The sequence below is a fragment of the Lolium perenne genome, chromosome 5 (genome assembly GCF_019359855.2).
Source record: "Lolium perenne isolate Kyuss_39 chromosome 5, Kyuss_2.0, whole genome shotgun sequence".
NCBI classification, from domain to species: domain Eukaryota; kingdom Viridiplantae; phylum Streptophyta; class Magnoliopsida; order Poales; family Poaceae; genus Lolium; species Lolium perenne.
The window spans coordinates 19,402,040-19,416,798 of record NC_067248.2 but is presented as its reverse complement, the minus strand read 5'-3'; the positions used below and the strand labels follow the sequence as shown (position 1 = coordinate 19,416,798).

Sequence of the window (14,759 nt, the reverse complement as noted above, 5' to 3'; positions counted from 1 at the left end):
AGTATTTTGTATTTGAAGTTTATACATATGTGCTTATTCAAAATAGCAAATGGACATGAGTTTATATTTTTAATTTTCTTTTTCTTATGAATCAATTCTGTTTGGAATGATTAATGTTGATACTCTCAACTCAAAGTAATTCAGAGGTTGTATTAAGACTTGGTTTCTATTTGGGAAGTGATCACTTGCCTATTATTTTATGTGCACCATTATGTGTTAATAAATTGGAAATTCTCCTATGGCTTCTTCAAATTTTGTACTATTATTATAGTTTAATATCACCTTTTCTTGTTTAGAGTAGGTACTACTCTCATTATGGTTGGGTCTTGGTTATAAAGATAAGTGGTTGATCACCACCATGGGTTTAATCAAATGGTTTAGCACTAGGTTATTCTTAAGTTCCATATTTAAGCATGAGCTTAAATTAGTGAACAATTCTAGGGTTCTCATTAAATTCACCTAATGACAATTGGTTTGGAGTTTGATTGTGGCTTAGGTTTTAGTTGTGATCACCCAAGTGATACCCCAACTAGGGTTTAGTCTCCCTATCCATTGTAAGATGGTTACTTAACAGTTGATGTTCTCCATTAGTTACTAAGGACTTGAGAATTAGTTTTATTTTCTACCAATTAACTTCTATTATTACCCCCACTTATAATTAAAGTAACTACATTGATTATAGTTCTTTTTATAGTTAACTTTGGTCATATGGATGTATGGTTTCTCACCATATGAGGTATAGTGTTTAACTCTAAGGTTTTCTTAGGTTCATTAATTTATGAAATATAGATATGGTATGATTCTACTTATGATCACCAAGTGGTTCACAAGTTAGGGTTGGGATATAAGCCTAGGTTTGCTTACCAGTTACCTCCCTATGATTTCATGTAGTGAATGATATCTTCTTATCCTATTAGGATTTAACTTATCCTTACATAACTCAAGAGCATGATCATGGTTAAACATGATCAACTTGTTCTTGATATCTCTACCTCAATTTCATAGGGTTTATGATCATTACACAATTTATAATGATCAAAGTTTGGCTTCCTAAGTTATTACTAAAAATATTTAGATATGGTTGTACCAATTACCCCTCTCAATCCACAAGGACTTGGACTATAATCTAGGTTTCTACTCAAGGGATGATGATATGATTATCTAAGCATGTGGTCTGCCTAAGAATTCTACCTTGCTATCTTCTGTAGCTTGTTCTTCAGGAATTCTGATAAACCTGCATCTTGTGGCATGCCTCCACCTCCTAGCTGCTTCATCTTGATCATAAATATTTTATGGAGTGGCTCAATGTGTTGGTTTTCTTGCATCATGGTGTAAGATGATAGAATGAATGGAATGTGAGGCTCCTTTTATAGGCTTGGGCATGCTCTAGTATCATGACACATAGGTGGATGACTCTTGCTTTGATTTGATGAGTAAGGTGCTTGGGTGTCATGCTCTTATCCATAGTAATCCCTTAAGCATAAGGTGGCATTGCTTAGGATGCAAGCTATGTAGATATTTTCATCCTATGTGGCATGGTATTATCCTCTCATGTGATTTGTTTTTGGATAGCCAAGTGGCTTTTGTTACTACATATCTTGAGAATGATCTTATGCTTATGGTTGAGTCACTATATCATATGTGATTGTATTTATATTATAATTGGGATCAAAATGTCAAGAATAAGGATTATACCCCAATTTTGAATGATGATTTTGATTACACCAAGGCATGATCATATAAGTTTCAAAGTACTCATAGTTTATTTTATTCAAATAGTTTGAACTATAATTCGTAATGTAAACGAATTTAGTTTTGTAATATTCCACATATTTAATAAGTTATGATTGCAATAAGAATGTGTGGATTTTATGCACTTAGGTCCTTGTGTTTTGCTATATTTGGTATTTAGTTTTAAAGTGAATTCCATTGTACCTCAAGGTAGTTGCTTAACTTTTAAGTGTTAATAATTTAGAGTTTGCTTCTTATCTCTTTGTTGGTTATATACCTCTCCCATCTCTAGGGTTTAATGATAAGCTTTTGTTGGTGTTAAGTTCAAAGGTTTGGTTCAAGAAACACCATGTTATGATCTTTAATAAGATCAAGTAGTTGATCCTTAATTAGTATTTTCTTGTGTTGGTTTTAATTCCATTTGATCTAACCCCTTAGATCAAATCATCTTTTCCCAAAACAAGGTTTTAACAAAGTCACATTGAGGTTTATAGAACTTGACTTGATGATCTACTTCAATGCCATCAAGGTCAAGTGAAACTTCAGTTACTGTGACTGTTTTACTTTAAAGCGCGAAAATTCCCTGGATTTTCTATGCATGAATGCAATGCACAACTCTATTTACTCTATTTTTGTAACCCCAATACCTGGGATATTACATGGGTACACGGCATACTCCTCTCAAGTTGAGAATACACCAAGATCATGACATTGATACCTCTATACTACAAAAGTGGTGGGTGTGGTGTAAGTCATTATCTTGAGATGAGACATGCTCAAGTTGAGCATACAAGATAACCAAGTGGAATAGCACGACCATGATACCATGCATCCCATAATCACAACGACAATAGTGGAGTATCACCACTAGGGAGTACTCCACTAGCAACCATACATATATGACAATAATAAGGAGAACAACACACATAGAACCAAGGTGCTTTGGACATCAACAAATGACATCCAACTAGACACCGAATCAGAGGTCAAAAGATGGCTTGCCTTGGCTTATTTGTCCCTGTACGTCTTCAACTCCATCAATATAAGAATTCCAACAACATAAATAATCTTCTCATCCGATTCCACCTCTTCTTCTTCTCCGGAATTGTTCGCATCTATCGTCGGAAAATATAAACGGAACACAATCAATCATATTGCACCAACCAAGCAAACATACAACAACTATAATTTAACCATTCAATAAAGAGCTACCATACAAAGGACTTATAGGTACCACAAACAACATAAAGAGAACCCATTTTATTTACCTAGTAAAGGTATGAGAGTATCACAACTTAGCAATTGCCTCTCTCGGTATCACCATGGCACAAGCTAAGTACCCCTGGTAGATAACATCATAAAGAGGACAAGAGCATTAGTTTGACATCAAATACTTTCACAAAACATTTTCAAACACTTTTGGAAAAGTAGAAAACAGTTTTCCTAATTTAATTTGCTCACTTAATCACTATACAAAAATATGAAGCAAACCATATACCACATCATTTGAAAACTTAAACAAAACAAAAGAGATAATGTTAGGTTGCAGAGGTTTTGTGTTGCAAGCATAAAACAAAGGTTGCCCATCTCTACTAAAAAGAGTTGGTCAAGGGTTTTAAATAAACCGAAAAGTTTTGCTTCAACAATGCATGTCACACATAAACATTACTAACAGCAACAAATATGTATGAACAGAGACTAATAATATTTTTCCTAGATAGCTAGTACTAATACAAGACTAACCCAATTGGAATCACCCAAAAATATTAAACCTACAATTTTAGGAATTTCTTTGAATCTGACTGTACAGAAAACAAGATCTGTAAGCCATAAATCGTAGAAAAATCCTAAAAATATGAGGCCACTGGCATTAGAAAGGTAACTAAACAGAGATTCACACACAATTGGATTTGGGTTCAAATTATTTCTGAAACTCTCACAAATGGATTTACAAGTTTACTGCATGTTTTCACCATTTGCTTTAACTATGGAGTTGCAGAACAGATAAAGGTTTGAAACTTGTTTGAGATGATTAAGAAAACATTCAGTAATCCTACAGAAGTGGAATCACTCAATTAGGTTCAAAAATGGATTTTTGATGAATTAAAAGCTAACAGCCATGTCTGCAGAATATACAGAACAAGTTTAATTCACCACAAATCGTACACAAATCATAAAAATATGAGGTCAGCTGCATCTGAAAGGTATTGAATAGGTGGTTCTTACCCAGTTGGTTTCATTCAAAAATTCGTCTCCAAGCTCCTGGTTTAATTCGACAAAGTCAGATCTGACCAGATCTTGATCTGTGAACCATTTCAATTTCAGGAGGTCATTTGAAGTGAAACCAACGCCAAAATGAAGGTAATGGAGAGGTCTTTCACACACAGTTGAGTTTGCTCAAAAATGTTTTGTAGAACGGAAGAAATCTGACAAACAGTGATTCTGCATGTCTGCAGAACTTTATTTACCATGCAAAATCCTTAACGAATTCGAGGATGAGACCAACGCCAAGTTGTAGATCATTTCAATACCTATCTGTGGAACTTTGAATCACTCGATATGGATGTGCACACAAGATTTGGCGGATTTTACAAGTTTGTACCAGAATCTAAAATAGCAAGATACGGAAATTACTGCAAGGTTTTGGACGAACTTTGGTCAAGAGTTTCAGATCTGAGGATTGCTCAACCTTCTCCATGCTTGGACCAACATGCACCTGCATCAAGATCCAATCTAGTGAGAGGAGAAAGGAGAAAGAGAGCTGGATTCATCAAAGGTTAGGGGAGAAGAGAGTGAGAGAGATGCTCTCATGGTGAGAGGAAGCTTGAGGGAGGAGGGAGCTTCATCTTGGTGACCTTTCCATGGCCATGGCCGGCCATGGAGGCTTGGGGGAGCCGCAGCTCGTGGGGGAGAGATAGGAGAGGGATGGGAGTGAGTGGAGGAAGGAGTGGAAGTGAAAAATGAGAGCCAAAGGTGGAGGTGTAGCCGGCCAAGGCCTTTTTATAGAGGGAGAGGGAGTTGGCTGCCTCCTTTGTGATTGGCCAAGGTGGGTGGCTGGCTTGGGGAAGGGAAAATTGACCCAAGCTGAAATTATTAGTGGCATTGGGAAGAGACAAGGAAAAGAGAGGTTTTCCCAAGGTGGAGTAATTGTGTGAGAGAGAGAGAGATGGAGAGGCATGATGCATGTGTGCCATGCATGGCATGGCCGGCCAAATTTCGTGGCCATGCACAAGTGAGCAACTAGAGAGTATTTCCACACATGCATGACACCCAAGGTTGAGTGTTTCACATTTTTCAAAAATGGTGACTTAAAAATATATAGAATTTTAGGCAAAGTGATAACAATGCACAAGGGTGCTAAAGTAGATGGTGGTGGCATCCTGACCTAGTAAAGGATGTGTCTAAAAGATGATGGTGGTGATGGTGGTTTAGACAATGGTAGAGCAAGGCTAAGAGGGATGGTGAGTGAAGTAACCATATACTCACAAGGATGAATATGGTGACATAAATCTTCAATTCATGAGGTCAAGGTGATGATGGAAAAGAATAGAGAATTGAGGTGAGTATGATGGACTATAAGTTGCTCTTCAAATAAGAGGTCAATTGGGAGTGGTTTGAATACTCTTCGAGTCTAGGGTTTAGTTGAAGGGAGTCCAATAGAAAGTATCAAGAGATCATCTACTTGATCAAGAATTGGAGTATGAAGGAACATTATGGGGTAGATCAGAGAGATACACAAGATGTGCAAGAGTTGTCATTTGAGAAGGATTTATTTGAAAGGTATATGGAACACCTCAATTGTTTAGGGACAATTGGGAATGTTCTCAAGTGGAATAGAATTTGAAAGTGTTGAGAGAACTAGTTGGAACATAGGAGTTCAAAATGTTCTACTTACTTTCTCAAGTGAAGTAGAGTTTTCTCAAATTTAAAGTAAACAAGAAATGGTATAGGTACCATAAGCAAGCCTTTTGTTAAAAAGGAAGCAAAATAGAAAGAAAAGTTTTAGAAACCAGTACTTGGTAGAAATGGGATGGAAAACAAAACCCATTTTAGTTCCTTGTTTTCTTTGAAGAAATTTCTTGAAAATATTTAATAAAGCAAGAAGTAGTTTTGTGATCAAAACTAGAGAAGGAAAACAATAGAGTTTTTGAGGAAGAAAACTAATTTAGGGAGAAGTGTTCTCAAGGGTAGATGATGGCTACAAAATGTACCCATCATTCCCACTCTTGGTTTTGTGAAGATTAAACTTGGATAAAAATAAAAACAAGAGGTAAAAGAGGAAGAAGTGATCTGGTGCTGGAACATGGGATAGGATACCAGATCAAGTTGAATATATGAGTTGCAAGGATTGACTGAGACATGCAGGACGTGGAGGTCGAAGAGGGTGTTGCATAGATGGGATCCATGCACTGAGATCACCAATAACAGTGGTGGTTGCTTAGATGGTCGACATGGCCTCAAAACAAACAAGGATGAGTGGGTATAAGAGAGGAATGTAGCTAGGGGTAGATGATCCCAAGTTTTGAATTAAGGATGATTGAGCTATCTTGTACCACAAAGAGGAAAATCAAGATGGCGCACTCATGTTGTCATCAGGAGAGAGGTTTGATGTAGTAAAAAGGAAAACAATTTTTCCTAAGTCACACATGTGTTTTATTTGGTGAGTTGCTGGTTTAACCACTAGAGGTGTTGTTCTTTGAGGTGGCTCAAGACAAAACTCAACAAGCAATCAAGACAATACATCTACCAACAGATCAAGGCAATTCATCACAACAAACCGATCAAGGCAATTCATCTAATTAGTCTTTAGAAATTTTTTTTGTTCCCCCTAATTTTTGCAATCAGGACAATTAATCAAGGTTGCAAAAGTTGGGGTGTTACAGATCTTCCACCCTTAAAATAATCTCATCCCGAGATTACTGAGCATGGGGCTAGAGGGCTTGTAAAGTTAAACGGAAGTTAGACTCCATTCTTCTGTAGATGTGCCATTGTTGAGAAGGTCGTTGCTTTATCTTCTGTGAGACATGATGGATTCCTGCCGATGGCGAGCTTCATGAAGAGGTTGACTACTCCGTGCAGGTGTTGGATCTGTAGCTTCTTTACGAACCTAGCGGAGGTTCAGGACTGTGGAAGGGTTAGTGCACCCAACGGTGCTTGAGCAGTGTTGACTTTTTTTTTCAGAGTTAGCTTAAATTTAGTGGAAGACGAACCCTCAAAATTGTTCAGCGGGGTTCCTGAAAACTTAGAGCTTCAGCCACGGGTCTTGTCGGGCGCTCCTTGGAGAAGTCACCAGTCTCGCTTCTTGAGTCAACACCTTCAGAGGGCGTTGTGTAGTCCACGGCTTCAAGAGGGTTTAGTGCATCCCAAGTTCCCATCGGTGTCTTTGAAAGGTTTAAAATTTGAGGGTTAGCTCCAACTTTTAGTGGAAGACTTCCACCCTTAAGATCTTTCATCGGGCTTTCGGAAAAACTCAGAGCGTCTGCCTTGCAGTCCTGTTGGGGACTTGTGAAGAAGTTGTTGATCTTCCTTGTTCAGTTGAAGAATCTTCGGGGGCGACGTGCAGACCACGACTTCAAGAGGCACTCACGGTGTTAACTGAGCCATATGGGATGCACGGTGAGTTAGTAAGTTGAAGAAAGGCCTGGTTGGTATCCATATGAAGCCGCAACAGAGGGCGTCGAAGACAATCTTCAGCTTGCGGGTTGGTGCTGACTTACAACAGTTGGTGAGCGGGTAAGTTGCACCTAGTCTTGAGTTCTTGAGGTATCTTCAGGAGTCTTCACTTGATGAGGACCAGATGAACCATGTGATGTAGCTCGGCTTTGACGCTATTGTTCTCTCAGCTTGTTAGATGGTGTGTTAGAGGGTTGTTTCAAGAAGATATCCTCGAGGTTAGCGCGATTGTACTCCAAGGTTAGACCAAGTTAGTAGGTCTTCTCGCAGAGGTGATTAACAATTGTTATTTGAACCCTAACAAAGATCATCAAACCCTAAATTGAGGAGAAAATAAGAAAATGGGAAAAACCCATAATTCACTTACATACACAATATGCCAAATTGCAAATCCTCACCCTAGGCCATAATTGCTTGCTCCCTTGCTTGTAGAATACTTCAATATGATAAACTAACACAATTGCATCATTGGAACAAGAATCAAACACAAGGAAATCTCAAATCCATCATACATATGATATTGGTCACTTGTCACCAAAATATTTTCTTCACTACTTTACCCCTCTGGTTTTCTCAATTCTTGAACTAAACTTGGTCAACCAAAGCCATGTCATCCAAGACCATGTCAAGGTGAGTAACTTTGATGTTGACCATCACCATGGCTAGAGTTGACTAGGTTGACCAGTATAAAGGTGACAAGTAGGGATGCTGAAATAAAGTGAAGATCATGTCACATTTGCCATTTTGCAAAACAACTCCAAATTGAACCCCACCACCACCATTCTAACCCATAATTAATATGTTTAAGATCCACCAAAAAGAATTTCAAATTTCAAAAGTTTTGTTCATGCGGCCATTGTGTCGAACACTTGGCAGGCATTAATCCAAATTTGTGTTACACTCTATTACACTCTGGTTTCTTGCCTAAACCCCTTTAACCTGTGATCATCACACCCTCTTACATCCCCTGCATCACCCCAGTACCTGCCTTGGTCGATTAAAGTGAGAGAAGGGGGAAAAGAAACCCTAAACTAAGCATGCCGTGGCCATGCCGGCCACCTTTGGCACCTCTCTCTCTAGCCTCTCTCTCTCAGCACCACCTTGTCCTGGAGCATCTCTGCAACACGAGGAACATCACGGTACACAGCCCATGCTCGCCAAGGCTCGGCATTGGCCAGAACGCACGCGTCCAAACCATGCCAGGGCGTGCCAGTCGACGCGGTGAGCGCGCTCTGGACACGCCGGTACGTCGAGCGTTCGAGCAGCCTACGCCTCCCCTGCAAAGCCTACCACTGCGTCGAGCACCGCCTCCCCGCCCTCTACCCACTAGACATGATCGATCGACTGCGGCCGCCTCGTCACCGTCGTCCTCGTCGGAATCTTATCGCGGGTACTGCCGCACTCATCGCACGCGCCCGAGCCATCCTTTCACCCTTTCTCTGCGCTAGCTAGTCCTCGAGCATCGCCAGGACGACGCCTACACGCTGTCGTCCTTGCCTTGCCCCTTCGAGCACCCCAAGCACCGCGCCATGGCCGTTCCTCCACAGCACCTCACGGCCACCCCCTCCCGCTATAAATAGAGCACCTCAGCCCTCCATCTCTTCACACACCTTGCTCCCCTCTCCTCACTGAGCCACCTCCACCCATCAATTTCACTAGTCCTCGCCGGAGCTGCTCGAATCGAGAGCTCGAAGCCGCCGGAGCCCGCGGAAGCTCTGCTTCGATTGGAGCCTCCCCGAGCGCCGCCGCTGCACCAAGCTCTTCCTCATCTACTTCCACTTCTCCGCGCACACTGCCAGACACCTGCAACAGCCTGGTAGGCTCTCCCACCCCCTAGGCTCGCCGCCAGTGAGCTCGTCGCTCGTCGGAGACGACGATGACCACTGACCGTCGGATCGTGTTCTAATCCTACGGCCTAACGCGCGCGTACCGTTTCGCGTGGTTAAGTGTCGCCGACAGGTGGCCCCCACCTCGTCAGGGCAGCCCACCCGCACCAGTTGCTAGTTGGGCTGCGAAGTGGGTTTTAAATTCGTTTCGGCCCGTTTAGTTTTCCCGCCTAGCCCATCAATTCAAATCCGGATTTAATCTTTATTCAAAATGTCCTGCAGATGGTTTAGTAAAATTTGAATATTTTGAAATCTGCCAAACCAAATTTAGCAAACTTTATACCGTTGGAAAGCCCATGAAATTATCTAACAAACGCCACTGGCCCCACCGCCAAATTCATAGTAGATTTAATTTGATAAAAAAGACAAGACAGGGACTTTTGAACATTCAAACTTTATTTAAAATTTAACCAGAATAGATTTTGAATTGATTCCAATTCTAATAAATCACAAATGATGTCCTCTAATTGTTTATGCAATAATATAGACATGTTGTTTGTATGATCATGGACTAGATCAAATAAAATGGCTATGTAGTCAATTCTAGAGCAATTGAAATTGGAATTCAAACTCAACAACTAATATGAGAGCTACCTCTCATTTAAATTTTGATCCTAAGTAATATAACCAGGGGAATGACTTAGGCTAATGAACCCTTGAGAATTATTACTTAGAGATTTTAACTCATTTAAATGTTAAGTATTAAAACTTTGTGAAGTATAGCACTTCAATTAAATTATACTCACATATAATAAATATGAAATGTTGACTTTGGGTCAAACTATATTTCATACCTTATTATTATATGAAGAGATTAAATCTTAACAAGAGGTAATGAGAAGAAATGAATTCCTCTAAGGATCTACATACCAAATTTAAGAAATAGGAATAATGAGAGGAAATTATTTTTCTTTCAAATAAAGACTAATCAAATAATCCACCATGCCATGTTTGATTGATGATAGGACTAGTGTGTAAACTCTTTTGAGTATTTCTAGTTTAGTATGTGAGCTTGGTTTAGTATTTATACCTCGTATTCGTATATAGATGCTAGTAACGAGGAATACCAAGAGGAGGAGGCCTACTCTCAGGAAGAAGAAGAGAACTTCGATAACTACCCAGCTCAAGGCAAGCTAACCCTTGCTAAACACAAGTGCTTAGCTCTACCAGAGCAAAGGCACCATCACACTTTACTTTTATGTATTACCTATCCCATGTTTTTACTTACATTTACTTTTGCTTATTTATTTCAAAGTACTTTTTGATTTATGATTCACTTGGTCTAGAGTAGAACAATACTTGAAGTTAGCTTAGCACAAATCAAAGCTAGTTAGCACCCCTCATATAGTTGCTAGTGCTAATCAATTAAAATTGACTACTCTAGATGGGAACATGGTGAAGTGAAATGACTTTGAAAGAAAGTAAAGTGGAGGTGGATTTGAACAAGAGAAGATGGTGATTTTTGATAAAATTGATGATTGGGTTTGAATGCGATACCCTTCCAATTATACAAGTACCCCCACAATACCTGATTATGGGTAGGGCTTAACTAGAAACTTGTGTATTTTAGTATGGGTTCCCTCTAAACAAACATCATAGGGGTTACGCCGAGGCTGCCTCCGTTAAGTGTGGATTGATGTTAAAATGAGGTGAATGTACGGCCCAAGCCCTGTGCAGTTCCCGGGTTAACTGCGGTTTCCACCGGGAGGCCAAGCTCATGGGGAGAGGTGCTCATACTAGCATATATAAGTGAAAGGTTACGGTTGATGATCCGCGTACTGTGTTACGATGATTCGGGGTTATCCTCGACGGATGTAATCAAAAGTTGTGGCACAAGAGTACAACCTCTGCAGAGTGTTAAACCTATTCGAATAGCCGTGTCCACGGTTACGGACGATTGGAAAGGCCATACTATCTCCGTTATCATAATGTTTGATTTAAAAAAAAAGGATGAATTGAAAGGTGATATTGAGGTGAATCAATATGAGTTGTGGGAATGACACTAATGTTCCCACTTGAGTTAGTCTAGCACATGACAAGGCTTTACTAAATGTTCATCGAACTAAACTTGGCTTTATGCAAATAAACCTAGAGCTTAGCACCCCTTATTACACTTCATGAGTATTTATTGTAGAGTTAGTTTGTGAGTACTTTAAAAGTACTCATGGCTTTGCCCTGGCTATTCCAATGCCAGACTATGAAGGAGAGCACCAGTATATGGATGACGGACAACAGGACGTCTACGATAACTAGGATCGTCTTCTAACGTCAAGCGTTGCCTGTGGAATAGATAGTCCACTACTACTTCGCTTCCGCTACTATTTGTGATGTTGAACAATATATTCGTGTAATATTGGATCATGTGATCTATGGTTGTAAGACAATATGTGTTGTAATAAATGATGACTCTATGCTACTTACTATTATGTCTCGCAAAAACATTATTCCTGGGATTGCGATGTACGGCATAATAGGCATCTGGACTTAAAAATCTGGGTGTTGACAAGTTGGTATCAGAGCCATTGTTTGACCTTAGGAGACCCTAGTTAGAATGGACGCTCAAAAACTTAGTTTCAAATTCCATGATTTGACTAGTTATGAAAACCTTATTCACCTTCTTACCTTGAAGAGTCTATTACAAACTTTAAATTCATGCCCTTCTTATAAGTGAATTAAAATTTGGAACACTTGCACTTCTCTAACTTAATCATCTAATCTCTCTACAGATGGATCACGTCGTGGACGCGCATCCCTTTCTCCAGACTGAGTTCTATCAGTTGGGGAACGGTGGAGAGATCATCTTTGAGAGGGACCTCTTCTCCCTCTCAGAGTTCCTCGGGCGCCCACCACCGGAAGTCTTTGGCGGAATGGTCAATGACCAGCCCGGTGGTCAACTTCAGTGGGTGATCATGGTGGACCTTCATGGAAGGTTCACGCTCCCAATGAGCGCAAGGATCCAGTTCTCCTTCCGGGAGAACAACTGGGCGGATGGTCTCGCAAGGGGACTTCAGGAAGGGCTCGCACGTCTGTGCGGGCAAAACTTCATGGACTTCGAGGATAGCCGCTTTGTGCACTATGCAAGGCACAACTCCCTCGGAGTACCAATGAACCTGCCGTCGCACCCTCAACTTCACCACCATGTGGATCATCTCGACTTCATGTTAAATGAGACCCGCATCGACCTCGACAAGTCCCGCGAATACGCCAACCACACTCACAACGCAGGGCACTCCGCCGTGCCAACCAGAAGAAGGATCACGCCATCAACCGCCTCAAGGCCAGGATCGCCGCTCTGAAGGCGACCATCGCCACCCAAGCTGAGCAGATCCAGGAGCTGGAAGGCGAAGGTGAAGGGGAGAACATCCAGGGGGACGGCTACTCCTACGTCAGCAACGACGACGACTACGAGGAGGAGGAAGACGACGACCTGGAGTTCCACCCTTACGAGGATGGCCACGAGCACCTTGCTGCCGGGGTAGACAATGTCTACCCTATCAACGTCGATGGCGAGTAGTCCCGTCTGAGCACTTGCGTCCCGTGTTATGTATCGGTCCTTTGTACCCGCCCCATGTATCGTAGTTTGTTGAAAGGGTTCTTCAAACCCTCCGGAACATTTGGCTTGTAATATGTGCTACCTCCATGACTATGTTTGTGTGTGTGTAATATTATTATTTTTATGAATCAAGTTTTAAGTTGTGTGAAAATTTTATCCCAAAATGAGCCATAGAAATTTCCCTCTCATCTCATGATCCCTATCACTGTTCAGATGGCACCCCCAACTCGCAGCGAAGCCGCAATGATGCAAATGCTGCAACGAGATGATGGCGAAGAGAAGCTGAGAGAGTTGACCGTCAAGCCAACCTAGCTGCACTTCAACAGATTGCTCAGGGCAATCAAGGCCACGGAAACCAAGACCACCCGGTCGAAGCTGAAAAACTTCCAAAACACCAACCCACCGGTGTTCGGCAAGACGGAGGAACCCCTCGATGCTGATGATTGGCTCCAAACTATGGAGAACAATCTCGAGGTTGCCGGAGTGGAGGACAACGAGAAGGTGTTGTTCGCCACCCACTATCTGGCTGGACCTGCACGTGCCTGGTGGACAAGTACCCGCGCATTAAATGCGGGGCAAATGATGACTTGGGAGGACTTCAAACTCAAGTTTAGCAAGTATCACGTGCCCCCGGGTTTGATTAAGAAGATGAGGGATGAGTTCAGGGAACTGAAGCAAGGCAGAATGACCGTGGTGGAATACCGCGACAAGTTCCTCACCTTGTCAAGGTACGCCCCGGATGAGACGGATACCATCGAGAAGAGAAAGGAGAGGTTTCTGAATGGACTGCATGATGAGATGCAGACTGTGCTGATCAATATCCCATTTGCTGACTTAGAAGCCCTCGTTGACTCCGCCATTCAGATGGAGGGGAAGATACACCAAGCCAATGAGAACCGCAAGCGCCGTATGATGAACCAGAGTGGGCCCAGCAATAACCACAAGTATCGCCCCAGCTCAAGTGGAGGGTTCGCCCCAAGAAACAACAAGCCCCCGATGCAGAATCCACGTCCGAGTTATCAGAACCGGAGTGGAGGAAACCCCAGGTCAGGAGTACACAACAACCACAACAACTACAACAACAACAACAACTTCAACCGCGCACCACCTCGCGCCCCCAACAATAACTCCAACACCGCTCCAAGGACTGGGAGCAATGCTGTTCCCATCACCCCCAAGGACAAGTCCACCTACAACTGCTACGAGTGCGGAGTGGCTGGGCACTTCTCCTATGAGTGCCCCAAGAAGCTCGCCAAGACTGCCGCCAACACCTCAGGCCCTACGCAGCAGCAGCGTCGTGTCACCACCAACAAGAAGTTCGCCCCCAACAACCCGAACAACCGCAACGGCCGCCTCTACCACATGAATGCAGAAGAAGCTCAGGAAGCCCCAGACGTGGTGTTGGGTATGTTCTCTGTTAACTCAATACCCGCAAGAGTGCTGTTTGATTCTGGAGCATCGCATTCATTCATTACCGAAGATTTTGCATGCACTAGTAAGATTCAACCCATCAGTTTGAAGCATGTCATGATAGTTGAAATACCTGGATCAACCACTAAAGCTAGAAAAATTTGCAAAGATGTGCCAATCAGAATACATGAAATAGAATTCTATGCAAATTTGATTGTTCTGGGAGCCAAAGGTTTGGAAGTAGTCCTGGGAATGGACTGGATGGCGAAACATCATGGACTGATTGATTGTGCCAAGAAGGCCATCACCATGACTAGTAGCACCGGAATAATAGTCGAACACATATCTGAAAAGATGCCCCGAAAGTTCACTTGTAAACAAAGCCTAGCCAAACCCACCTTGGATCAGATCAGGGTCGTTTGTCGATATCCTGATGTGTTCCCAGATGATCTACCCGGTATGCCCCCAGATCGGGATATCGAGTTTATCATCGAGCTAATCCCCGG

At 41.9% G+C, this 14,759-nt stretch overlaps 1 long non-coding RNA gene across 1 annotated transcript; it reads right to left on the bottom strand.

The window, feature by feature from the left end:
- Positions 1-2,817: 2,817 nt before the first annotated feature.
- Positions 2,818-4,082, bottom strand: LOC127325874 (uncharacterized). Its single transcript, XR_007867399.2, has 3 exons — positions 3,958-4,082; positions 3,000-3,073; positions 2,818-2,846 (listed from the first exon to the last, which is right to left on the bottom strand). It is a non-coding gene; the product is annotated as an uncharacterized lncRNA (long non-coding RNA).
- Positions 4,083-14,759: the final 10,677 nt, after the last annotated feature.